The sequence below is a fragment of the Protopterus annectens genome, chromosome 2.part0 (assembly GCF_019279795.1).
Source record: "Protopterus annectens isolate FY-2018-M chromosome 2.part0, PAN1.0, whole genome shotgun sequence".
In the NCBI taxonomy this organism is placed as follows: domain Eukaryota; kingdom Metazoa; phylum Chordata; order Ceratodontiformes; family Protopteridae; genus Protopterus; species Protopterus annectens.
The window spans coordinates 744,785,578-744,807,253 of NC_056728.1; the positions used below are offsets into that span (position 1 = coordinate 744,785,578).

General features: G+C 41.9%; 1 protein-coding gene across 4 annotated transcripts in view; it reads left to right on the forward strand.

The window, feature by feature from the left end:
- Positions 1-21,676, forward strand: part of HSDL2 (hydroxysteroid dehydrogenase like 2) — a 608,443-nt gene that overhangs the window by 302,851 nt on the left and 283,916 nt on the right. The window lies entirely within an intron of this gene.

A 21,676-nucleotide genomic window follows, 5' to 3' on the forward strand; every position in this document is an offset into this window, starting at 1 on the left:
TAATGGGAGACAGTTAGGTACACCACTGGCAACTACCTCGGATATCCTGTGGTGAAAAAATTGCACCTTCACCCCTGTTGACTTATCAGAATCTACCTGCAACCAGACTGCTCTTGGAGAGCAAGCCCAGGAATTATCTGGCATTTGTTCAGTGGTAAGTCACTAGACTAATGACTGTTCTCCTCAGACCTCCGTGTGGTTTGGCAGAGCTCTGTGGCCTAGAGTGAGAAGGATCCACCAGGGTGTCTTGTACTATAGTTGGCAGGTTAGGCCATCAAGACATTTTTTTTTTATGTGGTGCAACTTTTATTTGTAGGTGTGAGATTGCAGCCTTAGAGAGTAGGGATTGATTTCAGCATCAGGTCTTATGACCATTTGTATCCCTTCACTGTAATTGAGTTTTATCCCTAAATATTGGTGTTCCATCACTTCCCCTCAAATGCTTATCCATTGCATGCCTGTCCCCTTGGGAACTGGCTGAGTGCAAGCCAACCCTTCTTTGAAGCTGGGATTAGAACAGGCTTTCTATCAGCCTTCTTTGATTTAGGAAGAGGACTCCGTGGAGCTTGAAGTTCCTATGTATGAGACAGATGGGGACATTGAGATCTCCCCTCACTATAGCTCCACCCCATGACCCCTCCTTTGGTTAAACCCTAGGCTAAAGAAATGCTTGTACTGGCCTTTGCAAAAGTGCATTAATGAAAGTTTGGAGAGGAGGATTAAGGAATTTTGGGTCATCAGACCATAGAGTTGATACTTATGGATGCTTTCTTTGCATCCTGGAAGCATCACAATTCCCATACTCCTCTTAGAGGCCAATAACTGAGGGGAGTGGGTTCCCCTGTGGCTGTTTGTGATCTTTGCACTCTGTTGTGAACCAGAAACCATAATAACTTGTCCATCTACCACTTAAGACGTATAAAGCTGTGTGTAAGATGGCAGAAGGGTGTTCTTGCATCATGATGGGGCTTAGATCTTGTAATAGTCTGTCTTGCCTGTCCAGACTGTAATTCTCTGTGGCAGACCCAACACTGGAAGAGTACTCGGTCCTTCTTGAATGCTCCCTGTGGTAATTCCAAGGCCTGTAACTGAGTCCTGGGGGGAGGAGAGGTTATCCCTGCTGTGGTAGCCCTTGGTTGGCCCGAATACCAGGGGGGGGGGCAGCAAAATTAAAGAACAACAACTGATGTTGACCGCTGAACTTTGTCAGTTATTTTTTGTAGGGGGATGCCCATCTGTAACCCCCAGTTTGGGAGGCTACACCCACACACACTTCTGCTACTTATTCTGGGATTTTGATACCTTAGAGTAAAAGGAATATTCTGAGAGACCGAAAGCTGACTTATCTGTCAAGTCCTCGTTTTTGCACATTTAGTGATGCTATTTTGAGACTTATAATTAAGAGTCTTGAGATTTAAAACGGTTACCCTTCCTGCTTCTAGGGTCCTAAAAACGAGGACTTTTGCTGTGGGCTTCCATGTGGCCCACTTTGTGTTGGTGCTGTTGATAGGCAGCAGCCTTAAAGTATTCACCATCAAAGAAGGATGTAGGTCAAGATTTTATCTTGTAAGGATGAGCATAGGCAGACCTTTCCTGGGTCTGGCTTGTTGCGGGGGTTGTCTTCCTTGGGCAGGCCTTTCAGAAGTTGAGTGATGCTCCCTGCTGACAGTATAAACAAAGCAGCAGCAAAAATGTGTAAAAAACAGAAATTAAAATTATAGCTTGATATTCGAAAGTGGAAAATTATATTTATTGAAGAGGAGAGCAAGATTCAGGAATCAGAAATGTTTTTATTTCCACTGGTACTGTATGTAGGTCAGGCCTATTTTTATTTGCCAGAAGAAAAGGTGTATGGGTTGTTAAAAAAAAAAAAAAAAAAAAAAAAAAAAACTGAAAGATTTTGGGGGGGGGGGGTACAATGGGATAAATTGGTATTACCAAAGGAATAAGGGGGTGTGGGACTCCCAGACCTTGAAGGGTACTTTAGAACCACTCAAGTTAGATCATACTACAAAGTCAAAACTATGGTTCTAGGTGGAAAACTGTTATTTATCAGAGTTGAAAGACCATGCAGGAATGCTCTGGAAGGTATACGAGAAATAATTAACACCTGACTGGGAAGACTAACCACTTAAATACATCGGTTCCTTTATCATGGGGATTATGACTTTTTAGCAAATTAAAGAACTGGAAAAGTTGCTCCTCCTGATAGAAAGTACACTACTTTGGGGATCTTTTAACCAGAGAGGGAGGGAGCCTTTAGTCTTTGGAAGCACAGACACACAAATGTTAAATACTGGGAGCATCTTGGGCAAGGTGGTAGTCTTGGGAGGAAGTTAGGGGATCCTATCACTTGTGAGGAAACTGTCAAATTATTGGGGTTTAACTAAGGAATTTAAAGAATTTTACAAGGTATATTAACCCCCATCAAGAGAGGCCGTCATTATTGGATCTGCTCATAAAGACCAGGGCATGTGGCACAATAAAAAGTCAGAGTGAAGTTATAAGTTTTTAACAGACCTGAAAAAATACTATGTAATTAAAATTTGCCAAGGTTGGGAATGAAGTATACCTGGTCAACAAGTACACCAGAGAATCTCTAGACAGTTAAGAATTTTTACATGGAAATGTCTCCATCTCTATTTTTATACACTTGAGAAACAGCAAAATATTCTCACAAACTAGTAACCTGTGCTGGAGTTGTAATGAACAGGTATATACTTGGGAACATGATATTTGTGCTGTGAAACTTTGTCTCATTTGAAAGCAGATTTAAGAAGGGATTATGACAAGGATAAATGGTCAAGAACATATTTTCACCATTTCTACTAGAATGGACAAAAATGGGAAGACCAAATCTCATAAGGGCTTTAATTTCACTAATTGGTATTGTAGTTAAAGTAATTACTAGGAAAAAAAAAAAACAAGAAAGACATGATTACAGGAAGCTTCCAGTAGGTTAAGGACATGATGAAAATATGCAATCTGGAATTGAATGGAAATGGTAGCAAGTCTACATTACAGCCGTTTAGGAAATGGAGTTGTTGGTAAGCTTTGAGCTTGTATTCTTGGGGGTCAAAGGGAAAACAGTACTGTAGTAGCCTGCAGTTTAGAACTAAGGATGTTCTTCATGTTTTACTGTTGCAGTCATCACCTCTGGGTTATCCCTACTGTGGTAGCCCTCAGTTGGCCCGAATACCACCAGAGTCAATGTTTTTTTTTATGTCGGCTGCACTCGCCTGCAGTCTGAAGTCAGGTCGTCCATGCAATAAAGCAAGGCAGCCGACATAATTACATCAGTCTTTCTTGCTGTGGAGCCTGTAGCAGAAGCAGTTTGCACGAGTGCCGGTCCGTCGCTACCAGAGTTTGAATTTCAGCTGAAAATGTCAAAAGCTAAGTACCCCGTTGGGGGCCCTTTTTTCTTGTACTAACTGAAAAAGTTAACAATTGTCTCGTCTGTGGAAAGCGGATCCCCCGCAGAGACTTCCATTCTTACTGCGTCACTTGTTTAGGCCCAGACCACGACTTCCCCCGTTGCTGGCTTTGTGCCCTCTTTAATGTGAGAACCATTCGCCGTAGAGCTCTTTTTGTAGATAGTTATTTTCATGTTCTGTCTTCAAATTTACGATATGGAATCCATCAGCCAACAATCTGTGGACATTCCGAAAAAACAGATAGATAGAGACAGACCACACAAGACTAACCCTCCTGATGACTCTACCACTAAGCAGGTCGTCAGTTCTCTGGAATTCAGTGAGGCATTGTCGCAGCCCCCATTGCCCGATTCAGTGTCTACTCAGGGCTCTACTGAGACCCTTTCTGAGTCTGGTATGCCACAGAAATCTTCATCTTCCGAGCCTTTGGCAGTCACTGCCTCAGTTGGGTCTGGAGCCGTGACACAGGCACCGACTTCTGAGTAAGCCGTTCACACTACCAAACCTAGACAAAAAACATCTTCTCATCTGACTACAATTTCTCTCAGGCCGATGGATTTTCTCAGGCCTAGAAGCCAGGCCACTACGAGAAAATCTGCTTCTAGCCACCATCTTGCTCCTGCTCCACCACCCCAAGCACAAATGTTTAAAATGGCGGAGGATCTCCTCTCCCTTATCCGGGATAGTCAGGCCACAACTTCTAAAAGAAAAAGGCACCCTTCTCCAGGAAATTATAACAGAACAGGATTCTGAGGAATCTGACTATTCCTATTTTGAAAAGGAACAGCAACCTCTGACTGCTTTATGAGGATTTAGATGTAGAGGAATCCATTCCTTCTGCCTTCCCTCCAGACGACCTTTCCTTTGGGGAAACCCTTCACACCCTCCGGGAACATTTCCAATGGGAATCTCAGGACTTCCCCATTCTAAGAAAAGACTTGGAGAGTTTCTGGACCTGCCCCAGCACAGACCCCTGGCCATCCCCCCTATTTTAGAAGTGTGGAAGATGTTTTCCATGAATCCAGCTTAGCCCGTGATGCTCTCCCACCTGCTCCCAGTAAACCTGACAGATATTGCAGAGAACCAGATTCTCTCAAATACCTGTACAGAAATCCTGCTGCAGACCCAGAAGTCATTACACAGGGACCTAAAGGAGCTAAGACTAGTTCTGCCAAATATCCTATTCCTTCTGACAAGGATTCCAGAGCTCTGGACAGATGGGGTAAAAAAGTATACACCTCTGCAACCTTAACTATCAGAGCACTCAATTGTCAGTTCCATATGTTAAAATGTCAACAACACAGTTTGGAACTATTAAAACAAAAGATTTCTACCTTTCCTGACTGTACCAATTCAAAAGAGTTAGCAGATTTAGTGCACTCTGCTTGTCAAGTGGCCAAACACTCATTACACCATGGATATGACACCCTAGAAGCCTCTAGCAGGACAGCAGTGTCAGGATCTGTCATTAGGAGACATGCATGGCTGAAGGAACAACCTCTCCCTGATCTTGTCAAGTCTAAACTTCTTGATGCACCCCTAGATAAGGGGCGCTTGTTTGGGGAAAAAGCAGAAAAGGTGCTTAAAAAGATGGAAGACGAAGCAAAATCTATGCGAACAGTAAAAGATTTCTTTCAGGTTCAGCCGCCCAGGTTCAGCAGGAACTTTTCCTCTAAGCACTGGTCCCGCAGGGACAAACCATCCAGGCCCCTATTCAAGGGCCAGCAGGGAAGCAAACAGTGGACCACTTCCACCCCAAAGGCAGGGAGTTCTAAGCCACCCTTCTATGGAAAAAACTCCCAATGACTCCCCCTCCTCCATCTGCCCTCCTTTCACTCACCAAAAGCTAGGAGGAAGGCTATCCCTCTTCAAAGAAATTTTGTTTTCTATAACAAAGGACCAATGGGTCTTAAAGATCATTTTTCAGGGATACAAATTCTCCTTCAGCGAAATCCCAATTCCAAGAGGGTACCCAGACTTGCCTACAAGTCAGTGGACAGAGGCACTGAAACAGGTCCAGACTGTCCTATCCCAGGGGGCAGTAGAACCTGTCCCCTTAAAACAAACAGGCAAAGGCCTTTATTCCAGACTATTCCTTATTCCCACAAAAGAGGGCACTTGGCACCCCATCCTGGATCTTTCCATTCTGAACACCTCCCTGGTGGTCCCCAGATTCAAAATGCTAACTTTACAGCAGCTGCTTCCTATGCTGACAAAAAATGCCTGGCTAGTGACCTTAGACCTAAAATATGCCTACCTCCACATCCCCATAAGGGAATCCTGCAGTAAATTCCTGTGCTTCAGAGCAAGATCACAACACGTTCTCTGTGCTGCCCTTTGGCTTATCTACTGCACCCAGAGTATTCACCAAATGCTTAGCCCCGGCCATAGCATTTTGCAGACAGAAAAATATACAGATTTACCCTTACCTGGACTACTGCCTCATTCAGGCAGAGTGCAAAGAAAAGCTGCTCCAAGACCTTCTCTTTATCAAATCTTTCCTAACTTCCCTGGGGTTCACCATCGAGAAAAAATCAAAGCAAACTCCCACCAGGAAGATCATTTTCGTGGGATCTCTGCTAGACACAGCATCCCAAATGGCCTTACTATCCTCAGAAAAGCAGAGCTTCTTGACTCTCTACTTTACCCAGCTGGCTTCCAGAACTCACTTCACTGCGAGGAAGTTCCTGCAAGCCCTCTGGTACATAGCATCTTGCATCCTTCTTATGCCTCCGGCCAGGCATCACATGAGGAAACTTCAGTGGTATAAGAACCTTTGGTTTCATCACTGTCAGTCTCTAGAGACCTCTCTTCCCCCTGATTTCATGTATAAGGGCCGAGTTTCTCTGGTGGGCAGAGGCCTGTGCCAAGAACAAGGGTCTTCCCTTCATCCTCCGCCCTACCGGCCAGACCATCACCACTGACGCCTCAGACTTGCTTGGGGCGCTCACCTAGCAGGCAGGTGCACCCAATGTCTTTGGGATGCCCAGAACCTTCCCTTACACATCCAATCAGAAAGAAATTATGGCAGTACAGAAGGATCTGACATCCTTCAAACCCCATCTCAGGCCAGGGGTTCTCCTTATAAAAACAGACAACACCACAGTAATGTGGCATATCAACAAACAGAGGGGGACCCAATCTTGCCCTCTGTGCAGTCTAGCCATGAACCTCTGGCTGACGGCCACCTCCGTGGGTCTACACCTAATTGCCTAATACCTACAAGGGGTCAACAACACCCTGGCAGACCACCTAAGCAGAAACTTACTTGATCCCTACGAATGGCAGCTCCACAAGGAAATCTTTCTGCAAATCCCTCAGGAGTGAGGGACTCAGGAGGTGGATCTCTTTGCTTCGCACCTCAGCCACCAGCTGCAAACGTTCTGTACCAGGGAGTATCGCCTACTAGCATGGAAGGTGGATGCCTTGACCTTCCCCTGGAACTCCCTCTTTCTGTATGCATTCCCTCCTCTGCCTCTTATTCCCAGGGTACTGATCAAAATAAGGGAGGAGAGACCAAAGGCCATCCTCATTGCTCCAGATCGGCCCAGACAGCATTGGTACCCCTTACTGCGTAGACTGAGTTTACAGCCCCCAAGCAGCTTTCCCTGATCTCAGACCTCTTGACCCAGGTGGAGGGGGAGATACTGCACCCAGACTTGCAGACTCTCAATCTTTCAGCATGGCTTATAACCCTCATGTTATGACTGCAACAGTGAATACATTCAAAACATCTACATTTACTGGCAGACGACTTAAGCAGAAATCTCATAGACCCACACGAATGGAAACTGGAACCCAAAATATTCAAGCTCATGAGGAACAAATGGGGGATACCAGAGGTAGACCCTTTTGCCTCCCCTCAGAACTACCAATTGAACAAATTCTGCACCAGAACTCCCCACAGTCAAGCTTGGAAAGTGGATGCCCTGTCCTTTACCTGGCACAGCCTCTCAATTTACGCCTTCCCCCCCCCCCCCCCCTCTGCCTCTCCTCTCGAAGGTTCTACTAAAGATCAAAGAGGACAAGCCAAGGACAGTACTGATTGCCCCAGACTGTCCAGCACTGGTATCCCCTTTTGCGCAGTCTGACAGTGCTACAACCATGGCACCTGCCTCAGACCCCTTCCTTGCTGTCCCAGCGATCGGACCAGATTCTGCACCCTTAGCTTCAAAAACAATACACCTCCAGGAAGCAAACCTCAAATTTCTTCAGAAACATAAACACCAACTTTTCAAATATTATGGAAAAAATTATTAGGGATTTGTGGCCTGTGGTGAGTGAAGATCCTGCAATAGGTCACTTTTTTCCTAAACACATCACCTTTTCCTATAAAAGGTATCCTAATTTAAAAGAGATTTTAAATAGGAAAGTTGAAGTTAAAACAGATGGTAAGGTAGGGATGTATAGCTGTGGGAGATGTTCTGTCTGCAATAAAATTAAAAATATGCACGGGGTGAAAATAAATGGAAAGAGGTATACTGCTTTTAAAAGGTTTGATTGTAGGTCAACAGGTGTTGTATACATATTAGGTTGTGATTGTGTTCCAGCAAAATGGTATATTGGGCAAACCACTAGACAAATTAAGATTCGTATTTTGGAACATCTGGGTGACATAAGGAGGGGTAATCTAGAGAGCCCTGTAGCTGCACATTTTTGTAGTACACATAATGGTGAGAATGATAGTTTCAGGTTTAGTGTTCTAGCCAGGCCCCATTTTAGTAAAGGAAATTATAAAGCAGCACTAAGTAAGTTAGAACAGAGGATGATTATTGAGTACCATACTTTATTCCCTAAGGGAATGAATTTGGAAATTTAAAATGAAATTTAACTTATATTTGTTGATGTAATACATGTTAAAAATGAAGTTTTGTAATACTGATAAGTTAAAATGATCAACAGGTTGTTACATTTATACACAATGTTTAAATGATAAGAATTTATTGTATTAAGGAAATTTATCTAATAATTAAATTTGGAGTGTTTAGTTTATTTATATTTATATATTTTGTAACTAATATTTTGAAAATTTTGTAAGTGGAGAAAAGAAAAAAATGAATTTTAAATTGTCAAACGATGGAAATGTTTCTTTCCTTGGAATAGGTTTCAGTGGTGAAAGAGTTAAATGTTTGACATTATGATGTTTAATTAATCAAATTATGCTTAATTAATCAATTAATGCATATATAAAAGAACTCTGAAAATGTTAAAGTATGTCCCATTGAAGGCGAATAGCCGAGGTACCAGGATGGAAAGAATAAAGATGGATGTAAGCTACTTCTGTGTCTTCCTTTGAATTTCGTGGTGTTTATGTTTCCCTTAGCTTCAAACCCTGAACCTTGCAGCCTAGTTAATTCCCTGAGCTCACACCTAGCAGCCCTCAATAAGCAGGTGCTGGATGCCATTCTTGAGGCAAGGACGCCTAGTACTAGAAAATCCTATTCAGAAAAGTGGAAAAGATACTGATGTTCGTGTTTCATTGTTGCAGTCATTACATTTGGGTTATCTGCTTGCAGTAGCCCTCAGCTGGCCTGATTAGCAAAGTCTTGGGTCCTGCTTCGGTTGCTGTCCCTTCCATGACGTCAGGTCGTCGGGGGTATAAAACATGCAGCTGACACCATTACATCAGTCGTTCTTGCTGTGCGATGCCCGAAGCAAAAGCAGTTTGCAAGTGCCAGTCGGCCGACTCCTGAAATTTTCGTTTTCAAGTTTTAGAACCAAAGTCTTCAACTAAAGCTAAGTACCCCGTTGGGGAAACCTTTTCTTGCTCCTTACCGATGTCAGTAAAAGTTAATAATTGCATTACTTGTGGAAAGCAAAAACCTTGCAAAGATTTTCATTCGTACTGTATTCCTTGCCTAGGCCCTGACCACAACGTACCTTGCTGTTGGTTTTGTGCTTTTATTTAATCAGCGCACTATCAGTTGTCTGTATATTTTCACCTGTAGATATTTCTGTTCTCGGTTTAATTATCCAGATATGTCGTCGGTTAGCCATCAGACTATCAAGATTCCGAAAAAACGCAAAGATAAAGACCGAAACAGCCCTCCGAGGTCCAAAGCTGCCGACGACACTTCTCCTAAGCCAGTCGCCAGTTCACCGGTACTCAGGCACTTTCGCAGCCCCTGATACCCGCTACTTCTGACTCGCAGGCCTCTACTGAGACCCATTCAGGGTCTGGTATGCCATGAAATGCTTCAACTGTGGAACCTGCGGATGTCTCTTCCTTGGATGGGTCCGGTGCTGCTTTGCAGGCACCGGCCTCTGAGGGTGTATTCAGGCCTACGGACTTGCATATTAAACCGATGCCTCCTTCTTCATTTAGACCAAAATCTCGAACCATGCCTAAGAAACCGACGCCCCGGCCGCATGCTCAGGCCTCTATGCCTAAAAAATAAATGATAAGAATGGCTGAAGATCTTATAACTCTAATCAGGGGAAGCCAACCTCCCCCTTCTAAGAGACCTAGGACTGAAGTTGTTTATGAATCTTCTGACCAGGATTCTGATTTTTCTGATTCTTCTGATGATCTGGGTTTGCCCTTATCTATTTATGAGGATTTTGATGCAGAGGACTGTATTCCCTCTGCTTCCCCTCCAGAGGATTTTTCTTTTGGTGAGACCTTACATACGCTAAGGGATCATTTCCACTGGGAAAGCCAGGATTTTTCTGATTCAAAAAAGAGGCTTGGGGATTTCTTACTCCTGCATCAACATAGGCCTTTAGCTATACCTCCTGTACTAGACATTGTTGATGATGCCTTTTCAGAATCTAGTTTGGCCCCTGATTCTTCGCCTCTTTTCCCAGAAAACCTGACAGATACTACAGGGTTCCTGATTCACACAAGTTCCTTTTTAAAAATCCTATTGCGAATCCAGAGACTATATCACAGGGACTCCAGGGCATTAAGGCTTCTACTGGTAAAAATCCTACCCCCTCTGATAGAGACTCCAGGGTGCTGGATAGATAATGTAAGAAGGTTTACACCTCTGCAACCTTGGCCATTAGAGCTTTAAACTGCCAGTTTCATATGTTAAAGTATCAACATGTTATTGGATTGCTTAAGCAGAAAAGTATGTTGATTCCTGACTCTGCTGAAAATAAAGAATTACAGGATTTAATGCATTCTGCTGAACGGGTTGGAAAACATATTTTGCAATGTGGATTTGATTCATTAGAGGCCTCTTGCAGGGCTGCTGTTACTAGGTCTGTGCTCAGAAGGCATGTTTGGCTTAAGGAACAATCTTTGCCTGATCATGTTAAAGCTAAATTGTTGGATGCTCCCTTAAATCAGGACCGCCTGTTTGGAACAAGGCTGAGGAAGTTCTTAAAAAGATGGAAGATGAAGCTAAATCTATGCAAACTGTTAAAGATTTCTTACAAGTTAAGCCTCCTAGATTTAGTAGGCACTGGCCCTCATTGGGCCTTTCCAGTCCCTTCCAGGTCTTCTCAAGCCAAACCCAGAAACAGCAGAAACCCCAGTTTTCAGTCCCAAGGGACACACAAGACTAAACAGTGGGGGGGGGGGGTTCCGCACCCAAATCTGGGAGTAGTAAGACTCCCCTATGGAAAACTGTCTCAATGACTTGCTTTTAAAACTTCCAAGCACTTCCCAACTGAATGCTCCTTTAGGCGGAAAGATTGGTCTGCAGGTCAAAAACTGGGAACTCATTACCCAGGACAAATGGGTTTTAAATATAGTGTCCTAAGGATACAGATTTCACTTCCACATGTTACCTACACCAAGCAGGTGGCCAGATCTACCCCCAAATCAGTGGGCAGAGGCCCAAATTCAAGTACTCTCTCTCTCTCTCTCTCTCTCTCTCTCTCTCTCTGTCTTAAACATGGGGGCTATTCAGTTGGTACTAGAAGAGGAAAAGGGGCAAGGTTTCTATTAGAGACTTTTCCTGCTACCCAGAAAAGGCAATACATGGCATCCTATCTTGGACCTTTCTACTCTAAACACCTTTCTGGTGATTCCAAAATTCAAGATGCCGACTCTTCACCAGCTGCTTCCTATGCTAGGCAAAGATGCATGGTTGGCAACACTAGACTTAAAAGAAGCATACCTGCACATCCCTATTAGGGAGTCTTGCAGAAGATACCTACGCTTCAAAGCAGGCTACATGTACTATCGGGTCTCTGCACTGCCCTTTAGCTTATCTACTGTGCCCAGGGTATTCACAAAGTGCGTAGCTCCAGTCATTGCATTTTGCAGGCAAAGAAATATTCAAATATACCCATACCTGGACAAATTGTTTAATTCAGACAGAAAGCCAGGACATTCTTTTGAATCATCTGGCCTTTGTTCAAAGGGTACTGACTTGTCTGGGGTTCACCATAAATGAAAATAAATCACACCTGGTACCCTGTCAACAAATTATATTCCTGGCAGCAAGCTTGAATACAACTTCTCAGATGGCTTTCCTCACACTAGAGAAACAGATTCATTTGACAACCTACTTCAAACAAGTGGCCACAAAAACCCAGCTATCTGCAAGGCAAATACTGCTAACCTTGGGGTTCATGGCCTCCTGCATTCTTCTAATTCCATATGCAAGGCTGCATATGAGGAAACTACAATGGTATCTCAAAAGCCCTATGGTGTCAACATTCACTGGATCTAGAAGCAAGGATTCCTGTCTTACCTTGCCTATGCCTAGAATTCCTTTGGTGGGCAGAGGCCTGCCACCAAAACAGGGGACTAACATTCACATTACCCCCTGCCGCCTAAATCTTAACAGACGCATCAGACTATGCATGGGGGGCTCACCTGGCTGGGAAGTGCATTTAGGGCAAATGGAACCCAAGTCAAATGCACCTACACATAAATCAAAAGGAAATGTTGGCTATACAGAATGCTCTGACAGCCTTCAAGCACCACATTCTTCTAGGACAACTAATGGTAAAGACTGACAACACCATTGTCATGTGGTACTTAAACAAGCAGGGGGGGGGTACACATTATTTCCCCCTCTGCAGACTAGCCATGGCATTGTGGAACACACCCTTGAGCTACCAAGTGAATCTACAAGCTCAATTCCTGCCAGGAAAACTAAATACACTGGCAGATGGACTAAGCAGAAATCTCATGGACCCACACGAGTGGAAACTGGAACAAAGGATTTTTAACATGTTGACAAGCAAATGGGGGAGCCCAGATATAGACCTGCTTGCCTCCCCCCAGAACCATCAACTGGACAAATTTTGCACAAGGATTCCCCACAAGCTAGCTTGGAAAGTGGATGCTCTATTCTTCAGCTGGAGAAATATATCCGTTTATGCCTTTCCTCCTCTGTCTCTGCTCTTCAAGGCACTACTAAAGATCAAACAGGACAAACCAAGGACGATTTTAATTGCACCAGACTGGCCTCGCCAACACTGGTACCCACTCTTGCACAGTGTGTCACGCTTGGCTCCATGGCACCTGCCTCAGACTCCTTCCCTGTTGTCTCAGCAGGAGAACCAGATTCTGCACCCTCATCTGCAAACCCTGAACCTAGCAGCCTGGCTACCTAATCTCTCCTTTACCATCCCTCAGTAAGTCAGTGATGAATATCATTTTAGAGGCAAGGAGGGCCTAGTACTAGAAAATCTTATGCTGCAAAATGGAAAAGATTTTATGCCTGCAACCAGTCTCAAGGAATGAACGCAGCAGTGCCCAGTTTACCTCAGATTCTACAATACTTGACTGAGATGCTTCATAAGGGCTTGTCCTTTTCCTCCATCAAAATTCATGCCTCAGCCATTTCAGCTCATTATAGCAGAGAACCTCCCCTCTTCTCTCACCCACTGCTCAAGCAGTTCCTCAGAGGGGCCAAAATTTTAAGGCCACCCAGGAGAGCTCCAACTCCAGCCTGGGATCTTAACTTTGTCTTGGAGAAACTCTCTCTTCCTCCTTTCGAGCCAGCTGCTATTGCAGATTTAAAATTTCCTTTTAGCAATCACTTCTGCAAGAAGGGTATCTGAATTACAGGCCCTTATGACAGTGGAACCTTTCATCATCTTTCATGCGGACAGGGTGTCCCTCAGAACCAATCCCTCCTTCATGCCCAAGGTGGTATCCAGTGTGGCTCTTAATCAGTCCATTCATTTGCCTACCTTCTTTCCTAACCCACAGAACAAAGGGGAGTGGATACTGCACTCCTTAGATGTGCACAGACAGCTTAGATTCTACTTGGACAGGACTAAACCTCAAAGGCAATCTGAAAAACTGCTTGTGGTATTTGCTGCAGGGACAGAAGGGAAAGCTATTTCAAAACAAACCATTTCAAAATGGATAGGCCACTACATTCATTTCTGCCATATGAACCATGGAAAACCTGTCCCACAGGGCATCAGACCCCATTCAACCAGGGCTGCATCTACCTCTACAGCCTTTCTCAGGGGCGTCCCTACTAGGGACATCCTAGAAGTTGCTACCTGGAGTTCTGTACATACTTTCACCAATCATCATTTGCCAGTTTTCTCTAAATCCAGAGCTGGTTTTGCCACTGTAGTCTTGCAGGGCCTTATAGCTGATCCTAATTCTATTTAAATTCCTCCTCCCAACTTTAGCTTTTGGAATCTACCCAAATGTAATGACTGCAACAGTGAAACATGAAGAACCTAGTACAGTTGTGTACACTTGCCATAAATGTAGATGTTAGAGTGTAATTCACTATTGCAGTACTGGTTACCCTCCCTCCGGCCCCCTTTTTTTCTTTTGGCTATACCTCTACTCTCACTTACTATGCTAAAAAAGCTTTTTGGTGTATTTGCTTTTTTGTTGGAGGTATATCCTTGTATTTATAGATTTAATTGCTTCCCATTAGGGGGGGGGTACCTGACATCTGGGGTAAGAAAAACTGCATGTTTTATACCCCTGACGTCATGGAAGAAGGGACAGCAAACGGCCGCAGGACCCAAGACTTTGTTAATCAGGCCGGCTGAGGGCTACTGCAAGCAGATAACCCAAATGTAATACTGCAACAGTTAATACACTCGAACATCTACATTTATGGTAAGTGTACACAACTGTACTTTCCTGGAGCCAGGCTCAGGGGAGGAGCACAACCATGCCCATCTTACCCCATATTCTAGATTATCTAACAGAAATGCTCCACAAGGGCCTGTCTCTCTCCAATTAAGATTCATGCCTCTGCCATTTCAGCACATTATAATACTGAGCCACCCCTCTTTTCTCGTCCCCTGCTAAAACAATTCCTTTGAGGGGCCAAAAATTTTAAGGCCCCCCAGGAGAGCTCCCACTCCAGCCTGGGACCTAAACTTTGTATTGGAAAAACTCAGTCTTCCCCCCTTTGAACCAGCTGCTTTAGCAGAGCTGAAATTCCTTTCTTGGAAAACAGCCTTACTTCTAGCCATCACTTCAGCAAGAAGAGTGTCTGAACTGCAGGCTCTCATGGCAGTGGAACCCTTCATTATCTTCCATGCGGACAGGGTTTCCCTCGGAACTAATCCATCCTTTATGCCCAAGGTGGCTCTAAACCAGTCCATTCATTTGCCTACTTTTTTCCCTAATCCTCAAAATAAGGGGGAAAGGATACTGGATGCACTGGACGTGCACAGACAGCTTAGATTCTATTTGGACAGAACCAAGCCTCTCAGGAAATCTGACCAGCTGCTAGTTAGTTTTGCTGCAGGGACAGAGGGGAAGGCCATTTCAAAGCAAACCATTTCCAAATGGATAGCCAATTGCATCCATTTCTGCTACAAGTACCATGGAAAACCTTCCCCACAGGAAATAAGATCACATTCCACCAGGGTTGCCTCTACATCTACAGCATCTCTGAGGAGTCCCTACCAGGGACATCCTGGAAGCTGCTACCTGGAGCTCTGTACATACTTTCGCCAAGCATTGCCACCTACTTATCTTTTCTAAATCCAGAGCTGAATTTGCCACAGCAGTCTTACAGGGCCTGATTGCTAGCCCCAATGCTCTTTAACTGCCTCCACCCTTCCTTAGCTTTGGGAATCAACCCAAATGTGATGACTGCAACAGTGAAACACAAAGAACATAGTACAGTTGTGTACACTTACCATAAATGTAGATGTTAGAGTGTATTCACTGTTGCAGTCATGGTTACCCTCCCTCCAGCCCCCTGACTTTTCTTGGCTCTACCTTTGCTTCTTATTTGGATTATATTATTTCATGTGTATTTACTTTTTGCTGGGGGTGTTCCATACCATATAATTGCTTCCTATTATGGGGGCACCCGACATCTGGGGCAAGAAAACTGATGTAATGGTTTCGGCTGCATGTTTTATACCCCTGACGACCTGACATCATGGAAGAAGCGACAGCATCCGACACAGAAATCTGAAGACTCTGATATTCAGACAGGCTGACTGCTACCTGCAGTCAGATGACACAAATGTGATGACTGCAACAGTGAATACACTTGAACACCTACACTTATGTAAGTGTACACAACTGTACTTTATAACAAACGCACAACTGTTGAAGTCAAAACACGAAAAAATAAACAATGTCAGGTATATCCAGACGTAGCCCAAAGAAACTTGAAGTAAACTGAAGCAGAGTTGTTGTCCTGAACGTATATTTATTGCTTTTTTAAAAGACAAAACACGTTTTCGCTACTGTGCGACAGTAGCTTCATCAGAGAAACAGAGCACACAAAAACGCCAAACTTTTAAACATATGAGTAACGTGAATACGTGGAATCACGTCACTTCAATTAAACAAAGCAATGCATAAATTAACTGTTCAACGTTAAATACATCTTTATTCAATGCATCTAATAAGCCTCTAAAAGGCAAGTAAACCATAACCAACACCTTTCTATATCGTATAAAGTGTTTGTATGTTTGAAAACATTTAGTAGATGCATGAAAATAAATCCTTCAACAAACTCAGTAGTTACCAGTGTAGTGCAAGTTAATACAACGAGCGACAGTGTTGCTATACGTTTTCTAACAGGCGTATATATAGTAATTTTATGTATTGATTTAAAAAGACTTTGAAATCAAATCTATCAAGTCTGTTAATTTAAAACTTTTAAAACATATTATATAGGTTTAAGTATATGAAATATATATATGTTCATCTTAAAAATTTTTTTGAATAATTTATTAAATGAATAAAATTAATGTTAAATAAACTAACTTGTATGCAAATAGTGTTTCAATAGCAGTATATTCAATCAATTTATTCTATTTTATATGTTATGTAATTTCAAAAAAAAAAATGTTTAAACAAAGAAAGAAAAATTGAGTATGCAATTTAAAATGCTATACAGTATATACACAAATACTAACTTTTACCTCAAAGTGCTCCTTAGTTTCAAAATACAGTTAATGTTACAGTTTTCATTTAAACCAGGTATGCTGAACGCATCAAGTTTTAATTGCCATTCTAGTTCACTAGCTTCTAGAAGAAGTGATATAGGACCACCTCTGATAGAATAGGGAACATGGTCTATGGCAAGAAAATGGAAACTGTGACCAGGGTTACACGAGATATGTTTCGCCAAAGCGTTGTCTACTTTATTTTTCTTTATGGCATAGATATGTTCGTACAGCCTTTCACGTAGTTTACGATCTGTTTTACCTATGTAAAAGGCTGGACAGCAGTCACATGTAGCTAGGTAGACAATAGATTTAGACTCACAATTCATTTTGTGGTTAATGTAATATTTTCTGTTTCTAATGGTAAAAGAATTTGATGTTCTCAAGTGTTTGCAATAGTTGCAGGAACCACACATAAAAGTTCCCTTTTGTCTTGAATTGAAATCAAATGTTTTGTTTCTTTCCAAAAGCATTTTAAGATAGTTACCCTTTTTATACACTATAATTGGATTTTCTCCAAGTTTTTCCTTCAGTTGTAGGCTATTCCTGATGAAAAACCAATTTTTAAAAACGATGTATCTAATCTGAGTAGAATTAGTATTGTAAGTGGTAATGAAACTAATGGTAAACTGTTTTGCAATGGAAATATTTAAACGGGTCTGGTCAACAGTGATGTTTGAAGTAGAAGAGTCAGTAGGGGAAAAGGAATGGTTATTCAGTGTGTTACTACCAACTTTGAACAGTAAAGGTGTAAAAACTAAGGAGCACTTTGAGGTAAAAGTTAGTATTTGTGTATATACTGTATAGCATTTCAAATTGCATACTCAATTTTTCTTTCTTTGTTTAAACATTTTTTTTGAAATTACATAACATATAAAATAGAATAAATTGATTGAATATACTGCTATTGAAACACTATTTGTATACAAGTTAGTTTATTTAACATTAATTTTATTCATTTAATAAATTATTCAAAAAAAATTTTAAGATGAACATATACATATTTCATATACTTAAACCTATATAATATGTTTTAAAAGTTTTAAATTAACAGACTTGATAGATTTGATTTCAAAGTCTTTTTAAATCAATACATAAAATTACTATATATATATATATACGCCTGTTAGAAAACGTATAGCAACACTGTCGCTCGTTGTATTAACTTGCACTGCACTGGTAACTACTGAGTTTGTTGAAGGATTTATTTTCATGCATCTACTAAATGTTTTCAAACATACAGACACTTTATACGATATAGAAAGGTGTTGGTTATGGTTTACTTGCCTTTTAGAGGCTTATTAGATGCATTGAATAAAGATGTATTTAACGTTGAACAGTTAATTTTATGCATTGCTTTGTTTAATTGAAGTGACGTGATTCCACGTATTCACGTTACTCATATGTTTAAAAGTTTGGCGTTTTTGTGTGCTCTGTTTCTCTGATGAAGCTACTGTCACACAGTAGCGAAAACGTGTTTTGTCTTTTAAAAAAGCAATAAATATACGTTCAGGACAACAACTCTGCTTCAGTTTACTTCAAGTTTCTTTGGGCTACGTCTGGATATACCTGACATTGTTTATTTTTTCGTACTTTATAACAACAATTACATTAAAAAATAAGTTTGGATTTACCAAAAAAAAAAAACCAGTTCTTTAGGATTTGTATATGTCTGTGCAGTGTTGTAAATGACCAATTATAAATTGCTGAAGTGCATTGATGAGAACTGTAGACCTGTAATAGGTGCTGCATTTGTACTGAGCTGTTTCATTTGTATAAATGCATTCATATGAGTTAATGTGAACAGCTGCAAATTAGAAAATTGTGAGCATTAAACATGTTGTACAAGATTTATGTATGGTCTTGTTCTGCTAAATAAATCAAGTTCTAGTTTAAAAAGAAAAAAACATTTTCATAGTTACTTCTCTCTTTCCCATCCTACCTCCAGCATTTGCTGTCTACTTGAGGAAAGATTCTCTGAAGTCTGAATGTGTTAAAAGTACCTATGCAGGCACTTCCAAGCAAAAGTCCTACTCCATTAGCCCCCATCTTTATCCACGTTTTTATTGGCGCATGATCGGAATAGTTACTGAATGTGTGTCGAGGCTTTCAATTAAATACATGTGCTCCTGGGAATTATAATTTCTATCCATTCTAGCCAGTTATTGTACCTGGGATAATAAATAAGTTCTGTGTTCCTAGTGCTGAATTCACATCTTTCATACTAAATATTATCATATCTTTCTTCAGAAATGTACCATATTTTGTTACATTTCCCAGATAAATCCTCGTTACTGCAAATCTGGTTCCATTTCCCCACCCATAAATAATATTCCCTGCTGAAAGCTTAGTATTTCTCCCGAAATGCTCTTTCAAGGTCCATAATAGTTTCAGGTGAAATCTAAATACATGCTAGCGTAATCCTCATCTCCTGCCACTATCTCCTTATTATCACAACTCTCCCATTATTGTCCTTTTTGTTGTGTTACTGTTGGAGCTCCTCTAGCAGTCAGCATTGATACTTGGCTTTTCTTTTGTCCCTGGTATTCTGCCAAATGACCACTCTGAAATCTTTCTCTTGTCAGATTCACATGCTCATTTATATCAGAATGTGTCCTACAGCATTACTGTTTTCACCCTGCACCTCCTAATAATAATTCAGTACACATTGCTTTTTGGCAATACTTGTAAGGCCATTTACAGTCCATATAGTCCATGAAAGCTGTTAAGACTGTTACTCCATCTGTTATACTTGACATTTTTTTTGTGCACACACTGTCGCTGGCAGATCACTTACGTAGCGGTTTCGTTTCATTTCCATTTGAGCCTGTGACACCATTTTTCAAGACTGTTCAAACACTCAAAAGACCAAGTAGGTTTTTCAGAACCCCCTCCATTCCATTTTAAATTGTAACAAACGCACAACTGTGTACATTTTTATAGGTTCATAGGTAGGTACTAGGCTATCTGCCCGAAGGCATTTATAAGCCAAGCCAGAATGTGTTTGCTTTCGCCGCCCCCTTAGATTAGTTCCCTGTGCCTCTGTCCAGCAGAGCCACTGAAGTGATCCCCGGGGTAAACTTTGTTTCCTATTCACTCGTCAAGGTTTCTCTTGAGTGTTAGCGAGGAGCTGTGCCTAATGTAGATTGTAGTCTTGTTCCAAAGCATGGTAAGTCTCTGGGACAGGAATCTATTTCTCCAGCACGTGCTATTTATTGTTGTGGTGAGGTTTAGATCCCTAGAGCATGTGGCTTGAGGGGCTATGGTTTTCTTTAGGTGGAGCATGTCCATCAATTCTGGGTTGGACATGGCCTTGTATGTCTGGCAGTGATCACCTCTCAGTAGGTGGTATCATACCTCTCAACCATACCAAATTCCTCGGTATTTACCGGTTTTGAGGGCAAAATAATGGGGTGCCACAAATTCCCGAGCATCCCCTTTAATTCCCAATTTTTATTCCTGATGATTTAGGTTGTTATTTTTTTATAAGTTTAAATCTATGGCTGACGTCCTCACGCATCAGTAGCCTACAGGGGGCGTGCGTGAATGACATCTCAGCTCCGTTGGAACGGACATTATTTTTAACTGTTTTGGAGGGAACTCGGGGAATATACCAGCAGTATTAGTGCAACAATTTAAATGTTTTCTACATGCTGCAGGTCAGGATGAGAAATGGGCTCAGCAGGTAAGAAAAAAAAAAGAATTGTATGTAATGTATGCTTATGCTATCTGGTTCACTTGCTACAGCCCAGCTTAAAATAGAACTGTTTATTCCGCTAACGGCAGTAATTAAGCAGAGAGAGACCAGTGAGACTCAGTAGAGTAGTTTTTACAGAAATCTTTTGTAAGCAGAAGTGCTGTCACTGCTCCTTTTACATAAATGTGTGTGCCTGCCTGTAGAAGTACTGCATTTACAGAAATGTGTGTAATGTCCTGCCAGTCAGAGCTTCGTTTACACTAAGTGTTGCCAGTCAGAGCTTTGAAGTGCTGTTCACAGAACTGTAAGGTTCAGAGCTGCCTTTACAGATTACAGAAAGTGTGTGTGTGTGTGTGTGTGTGTGTGTGTGTGTGTGTGTGTGTGTGTGTGTGAGATCATTCTACAATAAACTGTGTCATTAAAATCCAATCCAGAATTTTGCTCTGCCTTGTTCCTGTAACTCTTCATGAAACCTTTCTAAATAATTTGTGTCTACTGAGCATTAGAGGCTTAGATTAGGCTAATACCAAGATGGTGTAAGAGCGTTTTAAATATGTATCTATACTTTTAGATGTTTCTGCTGACAGTGTGACTAGGGGCATGGAAAAGATGTTTGTTGTGTTTTACTGTTGCAGTCATTATATTTGGGTATTTTGCTGGCAGGTTGTCCTCAGTCTGCCTGAATTCCAAAATGTTGGGTCTTGCGTCGGTTGCTGTCTCCTCTTCCATGTCGTCAGGGGTATAAAACAAGCAGCCAACGGCATTTTCTTCAGTCTTTTTCTTGCCGCGCGGTGCCCGAAGCAGAAGCATTTTGCAAGTGCCGGTCGGCCAACTCCTGAAATATTCGAGTTTGAGTTTCAGAACAGACGTCTTCACTAAAGCGAAGTACCCAGTTGGGGAAACTTTTTTCTTGCTCCATACTGATGTCAGAAAAAGTTAATAATTGCATTACTTGTGGGAAGCAAATACCTTATAAGGATTTCCATTTATACCATATTCCTTGCCTAGGCCCTGATCACAATGTGCCTGGCTTTCGGTTTTATGCTAGATTTAACCAACGCACTATTAAGCGTCGGTATATTTTTGCCTCAAAGTATTTTGGAAACAGATTTAACTACCCAGAAATGTCGTCTAATAGCAATCCAACTACCAGAGTACATAAAACAATGGAAAGAAAAGGACAGAGAGACAGTCGAGGTCCAAAACCGACGACGAAGCTTCTCCTAAGCCAGTCGCC